The sequence below is a fragment of the Peromyscus eremicus genome, chromosome 6, assembly GCF_949786415.1.
Source record: "Peromyscus eremicus chromosome 6, PerEre_H2_v1, whole genome shotgun sequence".
Lineage (NCBI taxonomy): Eukaryota > Metazoa > Chordata > Mammalia > Rodentia > Cricetidae > Peromyscus > Peromyscus eremicus.
The window spans coordinates 57,157,349-57,175,193 of NC_081421.1; the positions used below are offsets into that span (position 1 = coordinate 57,157,349).

At 39.8% G+C, this 17,845-nt stretch overlaps 1 protein-coding gene and 1 long non-coding RNA gene across 11 annotated transcripts in view; one reads left to right on the forward strand and one right to left on the reverse strand.

Annotated features, from left to right (window-relative positions):
- Rbm46 (RNA binding motif protein 46) overlaps window positions 1–5,750 on the reverse strand; it is a 49,385-nt gene extending 43,635 nt beyond the window's left edge. For 3 of the 8 annotated variants that reach the window (XM_059265526.1, XM_059265532.1, XM_059265531.1), the window contains exon 1: window positions 5,286–5,464. The gene's annotated coding sequence lies outside the window, so the exon portion shown is untranslated. Of the gene's footprint in view, window positions 1–5,285; window positions 5,466–5,615 lie in introns of those variants that run through there. The other 5 variants (XM_059265527.1, XM_059265528.1, XM_059265529.1 and 2 more) reach the window with 3 other exon arrangements.
- Window positions 5,751–5,851: 101 nt separating this feature from the next.
- LOC131913116 (uncharacterized) overlaps window positions 5,852–17,845 on the forward strand; it is a 69,541-nt gene continuing 57,547 nt past the window's right edge. Inside the window, exons 1-5 of one of the 3 annotated variants that reach the window (XR_009379818.1) lie at window positions 5,852–6,077; window positions 6,469–6,570; window positions 8,188–8,319; window positions 12,204–12,235; window positions 15,498–15,578. This is a non-coding gene — a long non-coding RNA (uncharacterized LOC131913116). The remainder of the gene's footprint in view (window positions 6,078–6,468; window positions 6,571–8,187; window positions 8,320–12,203; window positions 12,236–15,497; window positions 15,579–17,845) is intronic. The other 2 variants (XR_009379816.1, XR_009379817.1) reach the window with 2 other exon arrangements.

Here is a 17,845-nt window from a genome sequence, read left to right on the forward strand (position 1 = left end):
ATATCTTTAAAATCCCCTTTCTGGCCAGATCTGGTGGCACAGAACTTTAACCCAATCTGGAAAAAGAGGGAGGCTGATCTCTGTATGAGTGCATCTCAGTCTACCTGGGGAGTTCTGAGCCAGCCAGGAATACACAGTGACACCCTGTCTCCAAAATTAAATAAAGAAATAAATACAAACAAACAAAAACTAAAACCAAACCAAACAAACAAAAACCCCTCTAGTCTGAGCAATGGTTAAAAACAGACGTCTTCAGTGTCTTATTCAACACTGTTCTATCATGACACAGAATATCCACATCATTTGAGTCTGAATATTTACTTTTAAATATGTATGTGAAAATTCTGCAGGCAAGAAATCTTGCTACTTAGCCCAGGCTGTCTGTCATTGGACTGCCCCAGCCTGTCAAATACTGGATTATTTACATAATAAAGCTACATTTTATAAAAAAAAAAGGACCCACAGAATCAACTAACTCATAAGACTCACAGAGATTGAACGATCACGGAGCCTGTAGGGGTCTGATCTAGGTCCTCTGCATGTATGTTAAGGTTGTGTAGCTTGGTATTCTTGTGGGAATCTAGCAGTGGGGGCTGAGGCTGTCTCTAATTTTTGCTTGCTTTTGGGACTCTTGTCCTCCTGCTAGGTTGCCTCATCCAGCCTAACATAAGGGAATGTGCCTAGTCTTATTATAACTTGATACATGATGTCTGGTTGATATCCCTGGGAAACCTGCCCTTTCTGAAGGGAAAGGAGGAGAGGATCTTGGGGAAAGGGGAGTTAGAAGGGGAAGGGGACTTGAAAGAAGAGGAGGGAAGGGAAACTGTAGTTGGGATGTATATGAGGAGTTTAAAAAAGGCTCAACTACAGCGTAGATAAAAGCTCTAGTCTTCTTTACTTATTTCAGAATAATAGACACCATCGTATTTCTCCTTATCATTACTTAAGGAACAGGAAATAGGGACAAATTGTTATCAAGAAAAAGATCTTGAACCTGTATTAGCACTAAATGTGTGCCCTTTACTATAATAGTGATAAATTTTATGTGACTTCAAATCCAGTAAGTATTTTTAACCCATTCTGATAAAAGAACTGCTAATTTCTGAAAATTAAAAACAATGAGATAAAGATTATCTGACCAGCTTTCAAGCTTTTTTTTCTTTAATAATAAAATGTTTTCCCTTCATTTCTTTAAAACAACTTTAACTGATACGGGTTTAATGTCCCTTATCTAAAATGTTTAAACTCTAAAATGTTTCAGATTTCAAACAATTCTGGGTTTGGAGATATCTGAGGTAATAATGAGTATCTTGCAGATAAGAGAAAAATCTAAATACAAAAGCTACCCCATACACAGAAACTGAAGGTTATTTTATACAATATTCTTATATTTTTGGTTGTGAGCCTAGCCTTTAATGGCTGAGCTATCCCTCCAGCCCTATTTTATACAATGTTCTTGATGCACTTGTGTGGACTTTAACATTGAGATTCTACAATGGTGCACAAAAAACTTAGATTTTGGAATATTTAGATTTCAGGTTAGATATACTTAGTTATACAACACCCTTTATCCACTTAAGATGATTTTTACTCTAGGATTTGCCTTTATATCATTTTTAAAGAGTCTGTTGGAAGAAAATACCAGAAGCCCTTGGACCACCTCCAATAAATGTGAGAAAGTAAAAAGATAGTATGTGTTTGCTTCAGATAGCAAACTAGCAATTGAAAAGACCTGAAACTCAAACTCACACCAAAACAGAAGTTCTAAAATCAATTGTCTTCCATAATTTAGCCCAGAACAGCATTGATTCTAACATCAAACACGAAAGATCACACTTTTAACTATACATAAACTAGGAAAGTGATACTTGATTTTTTTTAAGAAAATAAAGACTGCTACTACCGTACAAAGGTGACTTACTGACGATAAAAGCAACATATAGCGTCTGTTCTCGCTTGACTGAACATGTCATATTCAATCTAAACACACAGTTTTTATTCTTACTGTCACTCACACCTAGCTCCAAATGGTTCCACAACCGAGTCTGTGCCTGCGGTTCCCTTACAGACATCTATTTTCAGTTAACACCGTCACTAAGGTGTATGTTAAAAAGACTGTTCACACACATGCTAAGTCATTTCACATATAACACTCCTTTACTACAGAATAAATAAAGATGTGCAAGACTGTACACTTCAAGAAATTTTAAAATATAAAACTTGAAACCAAAGAAATATGAAACACAGCAACATCACCAATTCTATCTTCTCATTAATAAGTGTAGTGTGTTCTTATCCTAAAACCTCCTTTTAAAAAAAGGACACACAGACATGTATAATGCACAACTAGGAAAGATCAAGACCTAACTTCCACAACTAATGTGTAATTCCTTTAAAATCAAATTTTGCTGTGAAATTATAAGAAAATCTAAAGCAAACTGTATTTTAAAGTTCATCCTAAAATACTCCAGAATCAGAGTTACTCAAATGGCTAGAGAAGCACAGAAGTGTAAGGGGGCACATTTATTGAGGTTCCCAGGTTCAATGCCTTCAGTTTCTTTCAGGTATGTATTCACATTCCAAAATGCCCCACAAACTTTTATTCCACTAATGTAGGGAATGGAATAAAAGATGAAGGGGTCCTGAGCAATGGAATGAGCAAGAATGATGTTAATGACTTATGGGAGACAGGGAAACAAAAGCAAGACAGACAGTACATTGGAAGTTTCTGTACCTTTTTTTTTTTTTTTTAATACCATGTTTTACTCTTTCTTTTTTTTTGTTTTTTTTTTTTGTTTGTTTTTTTGTTTTGGTTTTTCGAGACAGTTTCTCTGTGTAGCTTTGCGCCTTTCCTGGATCTCGCTCTGTAGATCAGGCTGGCCTCAAACTCACAGAGATCCACCTGCCTCTGCCTCCCGAGTGCTGGGATTAAAGGCGTGCGCCACCACCGCCTGGCGTTTTACTCTTAACTTTCAAAGGTAAATCTTTTTTTCTAAACTTTAGAATTTACAAAGATTTCTCCAAATGAATTTAAAAAAACAAAACAAACAAGGAAACAACAACAAAACCTCACTGCCTCAAACCCACTAAGCTATATATCAGGACAGCATAGCTAATTATAAGACAAATATTCAAGTAACAATCTCAACAAATCTTTAAAGTACTGAAATACATATTTCATTAGCTTATAGCATCCTAACAAATTATAAACTGTAAACTTCAAGGGTCTAAAGAGAGAGCTCAGCCATAAAGCACACATAATGCTCTTATACAGGACATTAGACAGCTCAGATGCCCTGTAACTCCAGCTCCAGGTGATCTGATGCCTCTGGTCTCCTAGGGCAATGGCCTTCTAGGGCAACTTTATTCTTGTGCACACACACCCACAGAGGGTATGCATGTATGTATGTGTATATACACACATACATATTTCAATTTGTATTGCCTTTCAAAAATAATGCAGTAATAAAAAATGACAAGTACAACAAAATTTTTATAAAATATAGGAAAAAATTACTTGTCTAAAAGAATTTGTTCTATTTGTATTATAACTCAAACTGAAACTTTGTCTTCTGTATTATCACAAAAATTTCTTAGATTATAAAAGTGAATATTATATAAAGTTTAAGTCTTAAAAATTTGTGTAGTTTAATAATTTGAGACATAAAACCCCTTTCCTACAAAGCACATTTTATCTTTATGACATTCCCTGTATCATGTGAATGTTAAATTCCAGATATGTTAATTCAGGTGTTACTGAGCATGGTATACTGAACCCATGAGATTCTGAGCAATATTTACTTTAGACAGGGTACTAAAGGCAACATGTTTGAAAAATAAAGTGTGGTCCTATACATCTAAACCAATTTCTAAATATCAACTTCAGAGGTGGATCAATTCAATTCCACTTTAAATTATTTCTATGAAATAATGAGAGCATGTTTAATTACAAAAGTTAAATATATAATGTTTAAAGTTTTAGCACTAGGTTTTTCATTTAGAACAGACTTAAGTCTAGGATCATAAAAAAAGAAGTACTTAGAAAAATCCTTTGGGGGCCACATCATGCAGTGGGTTAAGGCACTTGCCACTCAAACCTGTGAACTTGAGGTCCATCTCTGAAACTCACCAGGAAGAGAATCAACTCCTGAAGGTTGACCTTGGACTTTCTTGCAAGTCCCTGCACTCTCTCACACATGTAAAGTTTATTTCAAATTACTGTGAACAATTTTTAAATACTGAACACAAAAATCATGTGCTCTTTGAATTTATGATAGATAGCTATGAATGCTTTTCCAAACTAAATACGATAGCTACCATTTCTTACATAGTCTTCTATAATGTCATTTGAAATCTTAGCCATTTGAACACAGAAATCACATCTTTCCTCATTTTTTTCTACCTTGCCAACCATCATATACTGAAATGATGAGATTACTCATCATTAAAATTTAAAATTTACACTATTTACTTATTTGCAATCCTTCCTTAAAATTATGGTAGTTTCCCACCAACAAAACGACACTATTGACACTTAAAGCTTAGTTTTAGCCATATAATATACCTGAATATATTCTTGGTATTAATAATCCTTACCTTATAAGGATGTTTGCATTTTACATGAGTTATTTTATAATTTTAGTATTAATGTTAAAGTTTAAGACTCTAATATGAAAATTAGCATTTAAAACATGGCCACACGCAGGAAATAAGGCATCATTGGCATCTGGTGAATAAAGCGCTAACAACAATTGTTATGTCCTTAGTGGCAAACAGTTGCAGTTATTAAAACACTACCATGTACACGTGACCCAAATCTACCTGGACAGCACTAAGGAAACTTAATTCTCAAAGACTGCAAATGGAAGTTTCTCGAACTCCTCATTGCGATCGATGCTCCTTGAGATGAAAATTCCCAGTTACCTAAATTAGCAAATCTCCACGTGCCTGAACATAAACGGCGCGATGTCACCGTCTCATGTATGCTACCTACGGTGGGTGCTCCCTGATTTTTTTTTTTTTTTTTTAAACTCAATTCTGGAAGGCTAAATGGGGTGGATTACTAGGAGCCGCGATTTCCCCCGTCCAACTGGGGTCCCCTGGGATAATTTACCACGAAGGCAGCCCACCCTGCAGGAGGCCAGGAGCCTCTAGCACCCGCCCTACGACTCGGTGGTCCTCCCGCACCGCCCCCGTCCTCCCTCCCGCCCCCAACCCCCCCACGGCTGGCTGCGCTGCGTGCGTTAGCGGGCGCGTCGGGCAGTTGGCTCCCGACAGCCACTCACGCAGATGCTGCGCTTGGCGGCGGCGGCCCAGCAGGTTCCGAGTCCGGGCAGAGGAAAGTTCGAGGCCCGGCTCTCTACGAACTCCCGGGCAGCGCAACGAGAGGGGCGCAACGGCGGGCGGCCCGCGGGGTCGTGTGCAGCGCGGCCAGGAGGCCCAGGGCCCCCCGAAGCCGCTCCCGACGGGGCGGCCGCGCAGGCCAGCCCGCGGACGCCGCCCGACGGTGCCGCCCCGGACCCCCGGCGCGAGGGCACACACCCCCTCCCCTCCCCCGACTGTGGCCGTTGGCGTCGGTTTGCCGGTCACCCCCGCAGCTCCCATCCCCGCCTCACCCCGTCGGGTCTTCTAAGGCCAGACCTAAAATCCCCGGACCAAGGAGCGCAAACCGCCGCCGGGAGCTTGGGAGCTGCGCTGGGGGGCGGAAGCCGCGGAGGGAGGAGTCGCCGCGGGACGGGGCGGGGCGGGGAAGGGCGTGGCCAGCGGGGCTCGTGCCGTCCTCGCGCCTCGGGGCCTCGGGCTCCGCGCCTCAGCTTCACGCGGAGTCTCCCCCCCCACACACACACACCTCGGCCAATCAGCGGCCGCCCCTGGAGCTGAGGGGGCGGGGCCGAGGCTCGAGTCCCGAAGAGGCGCTTGGCGACAGGAGAAGGGGACGTGGAGTGGCAGGCGCGCTGGCCAATCGGGACGAGAGGAGCGAATCTTGGCGAGTGGGGTTTGGCGCGTGGAAGACTTGAAGGCGTTACAAAACAAGTTACACTGTGAACTTGTGTGCCTGCGGGGGAGGAGACTTGTAGGTAGGCTGAGAAAGTTCTTCTGTCTTGTTGGATGGAATTTGCAAATCTTGAACTACTAGTTTGACCTCCCCCCCCCCAACAGTCATGGGGACCATTATAAAAGAGGACGGGAGGGGTGGCCTCCAAAGACTTCTCCAAGTCTCTTTCAAACGGGTATGATGAGACCCTGATGATAAATAACGTTAACATAGTTTGAGCCCTTTTATGCTTCTCCATACCAGCCGCTATCCAGGGCGTGTCCACCTGTTCTCGCAGTACTTTAGCCAAGGTGTGGTGTGGTTTACAGACAGAGAAACCCACGCAGACAGCTTCAGGCTTTTGCACAGTGGCCCCAGGTTTGTGCCGAAAAGTGCATATAGAAGCACTATGATATGTACTATCTATCCCAAAGGGTGCCCACCAGGAGAACGCCACGTACAACGCCAGGGGCACATTGGCAACTCGGAAAGTACTCGTTCTTAAACTCCGCTTTGCTCAGCACACTTAAAACAAGGTGAAAGCTTAAGCCTAGTCTAATAGACTTGTTTGGCTTTGTTGTTTCTAAGATTTTCTTTTTAACCTCAAAAACTGCACAAGTAAGATTGGTTAAACACTATTTGCTAGGCCTTTTTGTTTCTTCAGGAAGAGGAGGCTGTCCACATTCTTTATTTTCATGTGGGTGACTTGTCCTTTACCAGTAATGAATTCTACAAAAAGTTTCTGACTATGTGAAATGGTTTTTAAGCGTTGTAGGAACCTTTAAGAGCCAGTAGGTGGCAATATTTCATTGTGAGATGTGAAAGAGTTCTTGGTGGTAGCCTGGGGGGGGTGCTATTTAACATTTCCAATTTGGGGCTTTCTTTTCACACCCCACCCCCAGTATAAAGGAAACCAAGTAAGCAAGCGTTTCCTTCTTTTTTTCTTTTCTTTTGGTTTTTCGAGACAGGGTTTCTCTGTGTAGCTTTGTGCCTTTCCTGGAGTTTGCTCTGTAGACCAGGCTGGCCTCGAACTCACAGAGGTCCATCTGGCTCTGCCTCCCGAGTGCTGGGATTAAAGGCGTGCGCCACCACTGCCCAGCAAACAAGAGTTTCTTAAAGGACACTAGAGTGAGACCATAGAACCTTGCTTTAGTAAGACAGTGTTAAAAGACTCCTGTAACAGATATGCCATTTCGGTCAAAATCTTAAAGAAATTAAGCAAAATTCATTAGCAGATGTCTTCTTCATCGAATGCTATAAAAGACTGATTTCTGCAACCAAAAATAGAGGAATAGCCTCTATTAGATTTCCAAGAAATGGATATCTGAAACCTTGTTTGCCACTAGAATTCTTCAAGAATAGATTCCACATTAGACTTTGTTAGTGGCTTTGTGTGGAAGGTGATCCAAATGGGGAAATATGTGAAATGTAGATGATGCTTTGGACAAGAAAGAAGCAGACACAGGAAATAGCCTTTGCTGAAGGCGACAACAGAAGAGAAGTGCCACAGCTCGGAAGGAAATGATGCTGATTGATAGCTCAGCGTTAAGAGCCCTTGCTGTTCTTCCGGAGGACCCACACCCAGTTCCTACCACCCAGGGCAGGTGGCTCACAACTGTAAGGCCTCCAGGTCCAGGGGATCTAGCACCACTGGCCTCTGTGGGCACATGCCCACATGCCAACACCCCTATACATAATTTTAAAATAATGAAAAATCTTTTTTAAATGGAAGGAATGTGCAAAATAGTTGGTTAGAATAGCTTGGATATATGTAAGTATATTTTCCCCCAATGAAATGCAAGCTTTGGGATATTTAGAAGTTAGTTTCATAGATGTCTTATAAAATACAAATCCCCAAAAGGTAAGGAAAACAATGGGAAGTCCTTGTAAATGTTTGTTCTCCAGCTCCCTGATAGAAATAAAGGTGAATTTTCTATATAAAGGTCGGTGTGTTGCAAGAGACTCCTCCATCCGTATCTGGTAGTCATGACACAGAGCCAAAAACATGGCAACTTCTGGTGTGTTTCTAGAACTTTTATCACCAGTACAGAACTCCAGCACAGGAAACAGCTCTACTTTAATCTGATTACTCTTCAGTCAAGATGATACCCTTTCAAAAGTTTATGTTTTGTTTTTGATTTTTATGATGGTAGTACAGTCATCTTCCCAGCCCACTGGACCACTCTCTGCTAAGGTGTGATACCTTCTGCAGCAGAATGGCTGACTGGCCAGAGGTTCCCGTCACTTTGAACCCTGAGCCATTATCAAGATATCTCTAAGGCAAGGTGAGTGCCTCAGCCGTGCTTTCTCTGGTGATAGAAATGAGCCATCTTTTGTTCTACCTATATTGTCCTGTGATTGACAGTCTTGCTTTTATGGCAGCAAAACAGACATCACGGTCTTGGCATGTAGCTCAGCGTCAAGGTATCAGTACCAAACCCATGGCCAAGACCTCAGTTATCATTACAGATTGAAGGAAGTTCTGATGAGAACAGAATTTCTGGTTTGTACTAGTTATTAGTTAATAGCAGGAACATGTTGCAGAGGCTTCTCACTGTGAGGGACAGGGAACAAAGACAGAGGGGAAGGGCTTGAACACTACAATCTTCAGAGGCACACCTCCAGTAATCTCCTTTCTTCAGCTAGGCTCACTTCCAACCACAGCACTGCCAGGATGAAGCAAGCACACAGCAGAGGAGCCTGTTGCGTACATTTCGTACATTTCATTCATACTCAAACCACAAGAAGCCTCTTTAATTATTATCAGGAGAAAACCCTGATGTGTAGTTACAAGAAGGAACTATAAACCTAAAACTGCTACTCAGAATATGGGGAGGCAGTGTCGCCTACAATCTCTAGATTAAACTATGAGGCACATCTACATGTCAAGTCCACTGACCAGCACAGCATACGAGAAACTTCACCATCACCTCTAGAGGTGAAAGTAAAGGCTGAAATCATTTGCCCACCCATGGTTCCAGCCAATTGGGACCCTGACACAAAGCAGGATCCTCCCCCTTCATCAGAGAGAATTCCCCCAGGGAAGACCAAACAAAAGAACCACAAAATATGAAAACTTATTGTAGCAAAATTTAAACAAATAATGAAATACACAGAAAAAAATAGTGGGTTGAATAAATAATTAATACTCAAACTTATCTCAGTAGATTTTACTCTTACAACTGTAGAAATAATTTTTGACAAAATATCCCTTATTATATCAGATGGTCCTGTCATAGAAGAAAACCCAAATACAGTGGTGGATGTTCTAGGCATTTTAGATGGAACCAGCAGGCCACTGTTGGATGAATCTTCTAGCAAGACTCTGTGCTTTTGCAGACTAACTTTTGAGCTGGGATTCAGTCACACCCACCCCCAGGAGTGCTGAGATTTCGACTGAGCCCAAACTGACAGTCTCCTGAAACATTGCTTCCTGACCTCTGCCGACTTTCCACACAAGGTTCTCCTTCCCCTCAACTACCACAGCCTTGCAATTGCACCCAATCCCTGTCTTAGGCTACTTGATGTTTGCAGGCAGTCCTAATCATTTCCAGATAAGCATGAGTTTCTTTGTTCATAATCATGTTGACTGCATTCATAAATGACAAATGATAAAAGGAAAAAATAATAAGACAAAAGAGATTTTTTTAAAAAATGGTTGTGGTGATAGAAAAGGGTAAAGCACCCTGAACCCTGTGAGCTGCCTGGGTGTGGGTGCTGGGGTAATGTGGAGCATGAGTAGATACCGGAAAGGGGTGGCACTTCTGACTGTGGGGAGCCAGAGCTTTTCCTTAGCAAGATTCTCACCTGAACAACAGGAAATTTCGGAAGACAAAGGAAACACCTTTTGTAACTTAAACCCAGAGCCAGTTCTTAAAGTGAGGGATTGAAAGTATGAGATGTAGATGCAGAGATAAGGAAAAGAGTCATGTGGAAATGTGCAACCCAGATCACAACTTCCCTGCGTATTATCACCAGTAGTCCTGGCAGGCAAAAGCCTGGCAAAGACCACATAGGGCTACCCTGTCCCTCTGGCCTCCAAGGTCTAGTGGCTCACTTCCTACTTTACAGCCATCAAAGGCCCAACATCTGCTTCGCAGTTAGATGCTCAATATGAATTTGTTGTAGTGGGAGAGTAGTATGCTAGGCTGGAAAGATGGCTCAGCAGTTGAGAGTACTTTCTGCCTGTTAGGATGAAATGAGTAGAAATCAAATGCATGATTGTATCTGTGGACATGAAAATACCAAACGCTTTCAACATGCTTTTTAAAGAGTAAGCTGTTAGGAAGACAGAAACCAGTGTACTACAATTACTTACATTTTGTATACTAGCAGTAACAGGATGTGGCAGGAGCCTCATTTCTATTCCTTGAGAAATGGATCTAGTCTTCACTAGGCATGCTTCTGTGGATAATGTTTAAGCTGTGTTTGTTTGTGATACATAGGCTCAAATTCAGAGCCTTGAACTTGAGAGAAAATTGTTTTAACTCTGAGATAATTCCCTAAACCCCAAATGTTTTCATCTCTTCCTCCTTTTCTGAAGTTTGGGTCTGTTTTGTATTTATTGGGGATATTACATTTTTCACAATTGTTATCTGTACTTTTTATTCAACTTTATTCTATTAAGTTTAATTGTAATAGGAAATTTTTGTGGTTGCTTCAGATGCAACAATGTTTATAACTAACCCCTAAAACTTTATGAAAAGGTAACTTGAATATATCAAATAAAATATGACTATCACGAATAAAGAGTTGCTGCTCTTGGCAAAGACCTAGTTTGATTCCCAGCACCCATATGGTGCCTCACAACTATTTGTATAGGTACATGTTTGAATGTATGTCTCTAGAGAATTATAAGTGAAAAAGATCTTTCCTAGCTACATGTTTATAAACATGAAAAATAATTGTAACACTGAAAGAAAGTGACATTCTGGTGTGTTTTAAAATTTACAGTGAGTGTGCGTGCGTGTGTGTGTGTGTGTGTGTGTGTGTGTGTGTCTGTGTGTCTGTGTGTCTGTGTGTGTGTGTGTGTGTGTGAAATGAGTACTTTAAATGCCTTAAAATGTATAATTTATTAGAGAGAAAAATAAAACAGCTGTAAGCAAGGTATAGTCAACAATCTCAAACTTGCAGCTATAGGTGTTTGGGGTCCGTTTGGTCTTTTGTTACCTCTTTTCCAAGCACATATTATAGTCATGGCCTGAGGAAAGGTACAGGGTCTGCATCAACCAGGTGACTACTCTGCAGAGGGTCCTTAGGATATGGTCTTGGTTTGTCTTGTTTTCTCATACTTCTGCTACCCTTCAGCCTGGCATTTAAGAGATGCCTAGAGGACCCAGATGAAGCAGAGAGGCCTGTCTTCACAAGAATAAACTGTACCATGTGGCTTTCCAACAAGACCATCCCCACATATTCAGCACTATCTTCCAGTCTGCATTCTGACACATTTTCTATGTGCAGGTGCATTTCCTCTGAGAGCCTCACCCTTCACAGCTGACTAGAAGTTCTGTCTTGACTTCTCATGAGCATCAGCATACCGAAGGGCTTGGTCCTCAGTGTCAAAGGTTGTGGGAGAGTAGAGAGCTACAGGGGGTAATACCCGTTAGCCTTTCTGAAGTGGGCATTTCTGGTGTGTCTCTATTTAGTTCTTTTATTTCCTTCTCATTTGAGGTAGAACTTGAAGCACAGTGTTGAGTAACTGGGGAAATGGTGAATACCCTTGTCTTGTTCATGGTTAGAGAAGTTTCTTTGATTTTTCCCCCCTTTTAATGTATTGTTGGTTATAGGTTTGTCATATATATCCTTTAATGCATTGTGTATTGTTTCTTGTAGTACTAGTTTCAGGACTTTATCATGAAGGAATGGTGAACTTTAACAAAAAGCCTTTGCTACATCCAATTAACATGCCCCTAGGATTGCTGTCCTTGAGTCCATGTTCTGTCTTGGATTGACTGATCTTTATATATTGAAACAATGCTTACATTCTTGGAATGAAGCCAGCTTGTTTGGGGTGAATGATGATTTTAATGTGTTATTGAATTCAGTTTACAAACTTATTAAGAATGTTAATATCCATATTGATTAGTGAAATTGACCTGTAATTTTCTTGCATCCTTATCCTTATTTTTGTTTACTTTGTTTGGTTTTTCTTTTTTGTATCCTTATCCAGTTTTATCATCAAGACAACATTGACTTCCTAAGGTGAGTTTAGTGGCATTCTTTCCCTTTTCATTATGTGGGTTGTTCCAGGACACTTGGTGGTAATTTTTCTTCAAAGGTCTGTGAGTTAGCAGCGAATCCATCAGGGCCCAAGGTTCTCTAAGCCATGAGACTTTCCCTTTTTGCTTCAATTGCATAGCTCATTATAGATCTGTTTAAGTTATGTTGTCCTCTTGGTTAAGTTCTGGGAGGCCATATATGTTGAGAAATTTATCATGTTCGTTTTGATTGTCTAATTTATTTGAGTATCAGTCTTTGAAAGTATGACCTAATAACAACCCGAATTTCATTGTTGTCAATTGAAATCTCTCCCTCTTCCTCTTGGTTAAGGACTTGTGAGTGCTATTATAAGAACCGACTGTTTTATTAGTTCTTTGTTTTGTTTTTGTTCCCATTTGATTAATTTCTATCCTACTTTTCATCAAGTATTTGTGGATTTCACTTGTTATTTTTCTAAGAATTTGAAGAATATCATTAAGTTATTTATTTGAGATATCACTGGTTTTTAATGTAGGCATTTATACCTGTAACTTGCATTTTGAAACTATTTTCTTTGTATCCATAGATTTTTCTATGTTGTGTTTTCATGTTCATTCTATTTTATCCATGAATTTTAACTCTATCTCCTGATTTTTTTTCAATGATGTATTCAACCTCAAGGTACTGTTCAGTCTCCATTATCTGTATATTTTCTGTAGTGTCGCTAACTATTGATGTCAAATTTTATTACCCTATGATCAGATAGAGTAAAAGAAGCTATTTCAATTTTTTTTTTTTTGCTATTTGTTAAGACTTACTTTATATCTAAAAAAATATTTTGGAGAAAATTCCATAGGCTTGAGAAAAGAACCATAATTCTGCCGTTGCTGAGTGGAATTTTCTTCAGATATCTATTAAGTCCACTTGGCCAATATTTTCACTTAACTGCTGTTTATTGACATTTTCGTATGAGTAAGAATGGGGTATTTAATTACCCACCATTGCTGTGCTGAAATGAGTCTTTCCTTTATATCCAGCAATGTTTATTTTATAAATGTGGATGTGCTGATATTTGCTATGTTTTGGAATTATTATAGTCTCAGGTGAATTGTTTCCTCTTCTTTTTAATAGTCTCTTAACGGTTTATTATAAACCAGCTTTATAAGCCATAGGGGAAAAAAGAAAAGAAAAGAAAAAAAAGGCTGTGTACAGCCTTTTGGGAAACAGACTAGAAGCTGAGGAGGGTCAAGATGAGTCTAGGGCAGTGGTTCTCAACCTGTGGGTCATCATCCCTCCGGAGTAGCATATCGAATATTTACATTATGATTCATAACAATAGCAAAATTACTACTAATTATGAAGTAGCAAAAACGTAATTTTATGTTTGGGGTCACCAGGACATGAAGAACTGTATTAAAGTATCACACAGCATTAGGAAGGTTGAGAACCACTGTTCTAGAGCATTGGATTCCCCAGGGAGGGTGCCCTGAAAGGGAAACCAGACAATCCAGTAAGACTCCATAAACAGCATAACTCTTAATATGAAATCTCTAATTTTTGTTTCAAGTCTTCTTTGTGAAGACTTATTATAATTATGTCTCTTTGCTTTCAAAGTCCATTTGCTTGAAATATTTTTGTCCTAAGATTTTTCTTATCTTTGCCATTGAGTTTTGTTTCTTTTTTTTATTTTATAATTAATTTAATTTTACATATCAGCCACGGATTCCCCTGTCCTCCCTCCTCCCACCCCCAGCCTTTCCCCCCCAATCCTCTCCCCATTCCCACCTCCTCCAAGGCAAGGTCTCCCCAGGGGATTCAGCTCAGCCTGGTAGATTCAGTTGAGGCAGGTCCAGTCCTCTCCTCTAGTTTTGTTTCTTGCAGACAACAACAAGTAGATGGGGGACTAGTTTTTAATCCAGTCGGCCAGATTGTCTTATTGAAGAATTGAGGTCATTAATATTCAGAACTATTATTGAGAAGTATGTATTAATTGCTGACATTTGTTATTTTTGTAATGTTTGATACATTTCTAATACTCATTTGCTCATCCTCTGTTCTTTTTTATGACCTTACATTGCACTTATCTTTTTTTCAGAGTGTAGAATTCCTTCAGGTGTCTTCTGTAGTACTAGCTTAGTGGTCTTGAAAGCTTTCAGTTTGTGATTACCATGGGTTGTTTTTCTTTCTCTCTCGATTGTGAAGGATAGGTTTGCTGCACATTGTAATCTGAGATATCGGTTATTGTCATTCCAAGTTTGCAATACATCATCCCATGCCTTAGGATTTGTTGTTGAAAAATATGCTGTTGTTCTAATGGGATTACCTTTATATGTGACTTGGTGCTTCTCTCTTGTAGTTTTTAGTATTCTTTGTTACCTGTCTTATCTGTTTTAAATATAAAATGATTTGGGGGCTTTCTTTACTGGGTTTATCTGTTTGGTATTCTAATGCCTCCTAAGTTTTGATGAATATCACTTACCCTAGATTAGGAAATTTTTGTCTATTTTGTTGTTGTTGTTTTGGTTTGGTTTTGATTTTTTGCCTTTTGCTTTTGTTTTGAGACAAGGTCTCTCTATTTAGCCCTGGCTGGCCTGGAATTCATAATGTAGGCTAGAAGAGTCTTGAATTCACAGAGATCCACCTACCTCAGCCTTCTGAACACTATGACTAAAGGCATATGCTACTACACTCAGCTTTGGCTATGATTTTGCTGAGTATATTTTCTTTGTCTGTCGTTTGTATGGCTCTTCCTTCTGTGCCCATGATTTGTAAGCTTTGTCTTTTAATGGTGCACCTGTATCTTGAAGGTCTTGTTTATAATATTTATTAATTAATCGCTTTTCTCTCACAGTTGCTAATTTATCTGTCCTGACTTAAATCCCTGATAGTGCAGCTTCTATTTGATCTATTAGTGAGGTTTTCTAATGCTTTTTTATCGACTTACTGAGCTTTTTATTTCCAAAATTTCAATTCGAAGTTAATTGATTTTTTTATTTTGTTGAATATTCTTATAATTATTATTTTCACTTCTTAATCTGGGATTTCATGTATTTCACTCTCACTGGAAAATTTTACTGTGGAATGAGTCATTGTTGGATGAGTATATTGCCTTAATTTTTTTGTCTGGTTTTTCTGCACTGGGACTTGTGTGTCTGACATGAGGCATTTTTTAATTACTGTGTATTAATTACCTATCTCATTGTTGTGACAGAATACATCCAAATAGTGGCTTATGTAAGGAAGGAAGGGTTTATTTACCTTACAGATACCAAGACTATAGCCCATCATGGCCAAGAAGGTATGGCAGCAGGAGCCAGAGGTGGCTGTTGCCAATGTGTCCAGAGTGGTGAGTGCTTGTGCCCAGCTCTCTTTCTCTGTTTATTCAATCCTGATACATAGCCACCTTTAGAGTAGATCTTACTCCTCAGTTAACCTAATCTAGATAATTTGTTACAGGCATGTCCACATATTTGTTTCCATGGTGATTTCATGTCTTCTCAAGCTGACAATCAAGATAAACTACCACGTACCATGTTCTTTCAATTGGAGCATTTTTACTGTTTGAGTGAAGTTGTAGTTGGACTTAGGTGTAGTTTCTCTATGTTGGACTGAGGATATAGCTCACTGGACACAGTCCTCTGACCTTTCCAAACACAGAATACTAACTGTTGAAGCAACCACAACCGAAAGATAAACCCACTAAGAGAACACTTTATAGGGGAAGAGACGATTTCTCAAAGGTCTCAAGTTGGGGGATGGGATATAAGTCAGTAGTTGAGTACATTTCTAGTACAAGTCCTACATTCTGTCCTCAGAACAGGCACAGGTGCACACATGTGTGCATGAGCGTGCGCGCACGCGCGCTGCGCGCGCGCGCGCGCACACACACACACACACACACACACACACAATTTTAAGAAAAGATACCTACATTGCATGATTTCACAATGGGTGGTCAGAATAAATACTAGCAATGTAGACAGGTGTGACTGCTCTCTTCGAGGACATATGTCAACAGCAGACATTCTTGATGGTCTTGTGAAGCATCACTCAACAGAGGACCTGGCCTTCAAACTTTCTGAGGTGCAGTAAATTTTTATCCCAGTTTTTAAAACCACACGTTTTATTTTCTCCTCCATCTTGTTTTGTGCCTTAAATTCCTTTGTGTAGTTGGTTTTGCTCTTTAACTCTTTGCTCTTTTGGGGGCCCACCACCCAGCTCCCAAATAAATCACACACAGAGGCTTATTCTTAATTATAAGTGCTCAGCTTGACTCATATCTAGCCAGCTTTTCTTGACTTATCCAATCTACCTTTTGCCTCTTGGCTTTTTCCTTTTCTTACTTCTGTATATCTTACTTTCACTCTTACTCCATGGCTGGCTGTGTGGCTGGCCCCTAGCATCCTCCTCTTCTTGTTCTCTTGCTCTTTCCTTTTTTTTCCTCCCAGATTTCTCCTTCTATTTATTCCCTCTGTCTGGCAGCCCCATCTATCCTTTCTCCTGCCTAGCTATTGGCCATTCAGCTCTCTATTAGACCATCAGGTGTTTTAGACAGGCACAGTAACACAGCTCCATAGAGTTAAACAAATGCGACATAAAAGAATACAACACATCTTTGCATCATTAAACAAATGTTCCACAGCATAAACAAATGTAACACATCTTAAAATAATATTCTACAACACCTTTGTTTTCAGAAAGAGTTATTATGTGGCTGGAGAGGTGGCTCAGGGGTTAAGAGCACTGACTGCTCTTCCAGAGGATCTGAGTTCAATTCCCAGCACCCACATGGCAGCTCATACCTGTCTGTAACTTCAGTTTCAGAGGACCCCAATATCCATGGCAGAAACACAAATGCACATAAAAATAAAGCAAAACATATTTTTTAAAAAAAGAAAAAAAGAAATAGTTATTATGAAGTTTATTGGCTTCATAAATCTCTAACCAGAATATTTGTGTGAAATATGAAAAGATTTTGTCATCAAGTTCTGTGTGATATACCAGAGGCTAAGTGGAGAGATGTGGGCGGTAAATGGCATCAGAGGAAGCTTGGAGAAAATAGACATTTCCATGTTGATTGAGCATGTAGCAACTGCTTCCTTTTTGCTTTCCACCCAGCAGTGAGACAGCTGGTCACGTTAGGTGTCTGGACCAGCATAAGCACTAAAGAGCTGTAGCCCTTTCTCCTGAGCAGATCCCTAGAGCAGCCTCAGGCTGAACCACACTTACTGGGCAAGAGCTGTTGATCTCATGAATTTTGTAGTTTGACTTATTTTATGACTCAACACAAACAAAGAGATTTTGTCAAGAACATGAACTCATTCTTCTTCAAAGAAGAGGTGATTCAGTCAGGCACCAGATAAGGGTGCTTTAAAAATTTACATGGCTTAGGTCACAGTAAAACAAAGGGATAAGAAACAATTAACCTGTTCAGTTTGAGAACATAATAATCACTTGAATTTCTTTGATCTTCATTATGTTTTCCAAGAATGTTTTAATTTTATAAAATATGAATATTTAATTGCAGAGACTATAAATATTTATGAGATCATATTGCTCTGAAAGTTTCCAGAAGAACTGTTTTTGAGTCTTGTTTTTATTTTTTTTTTCTAT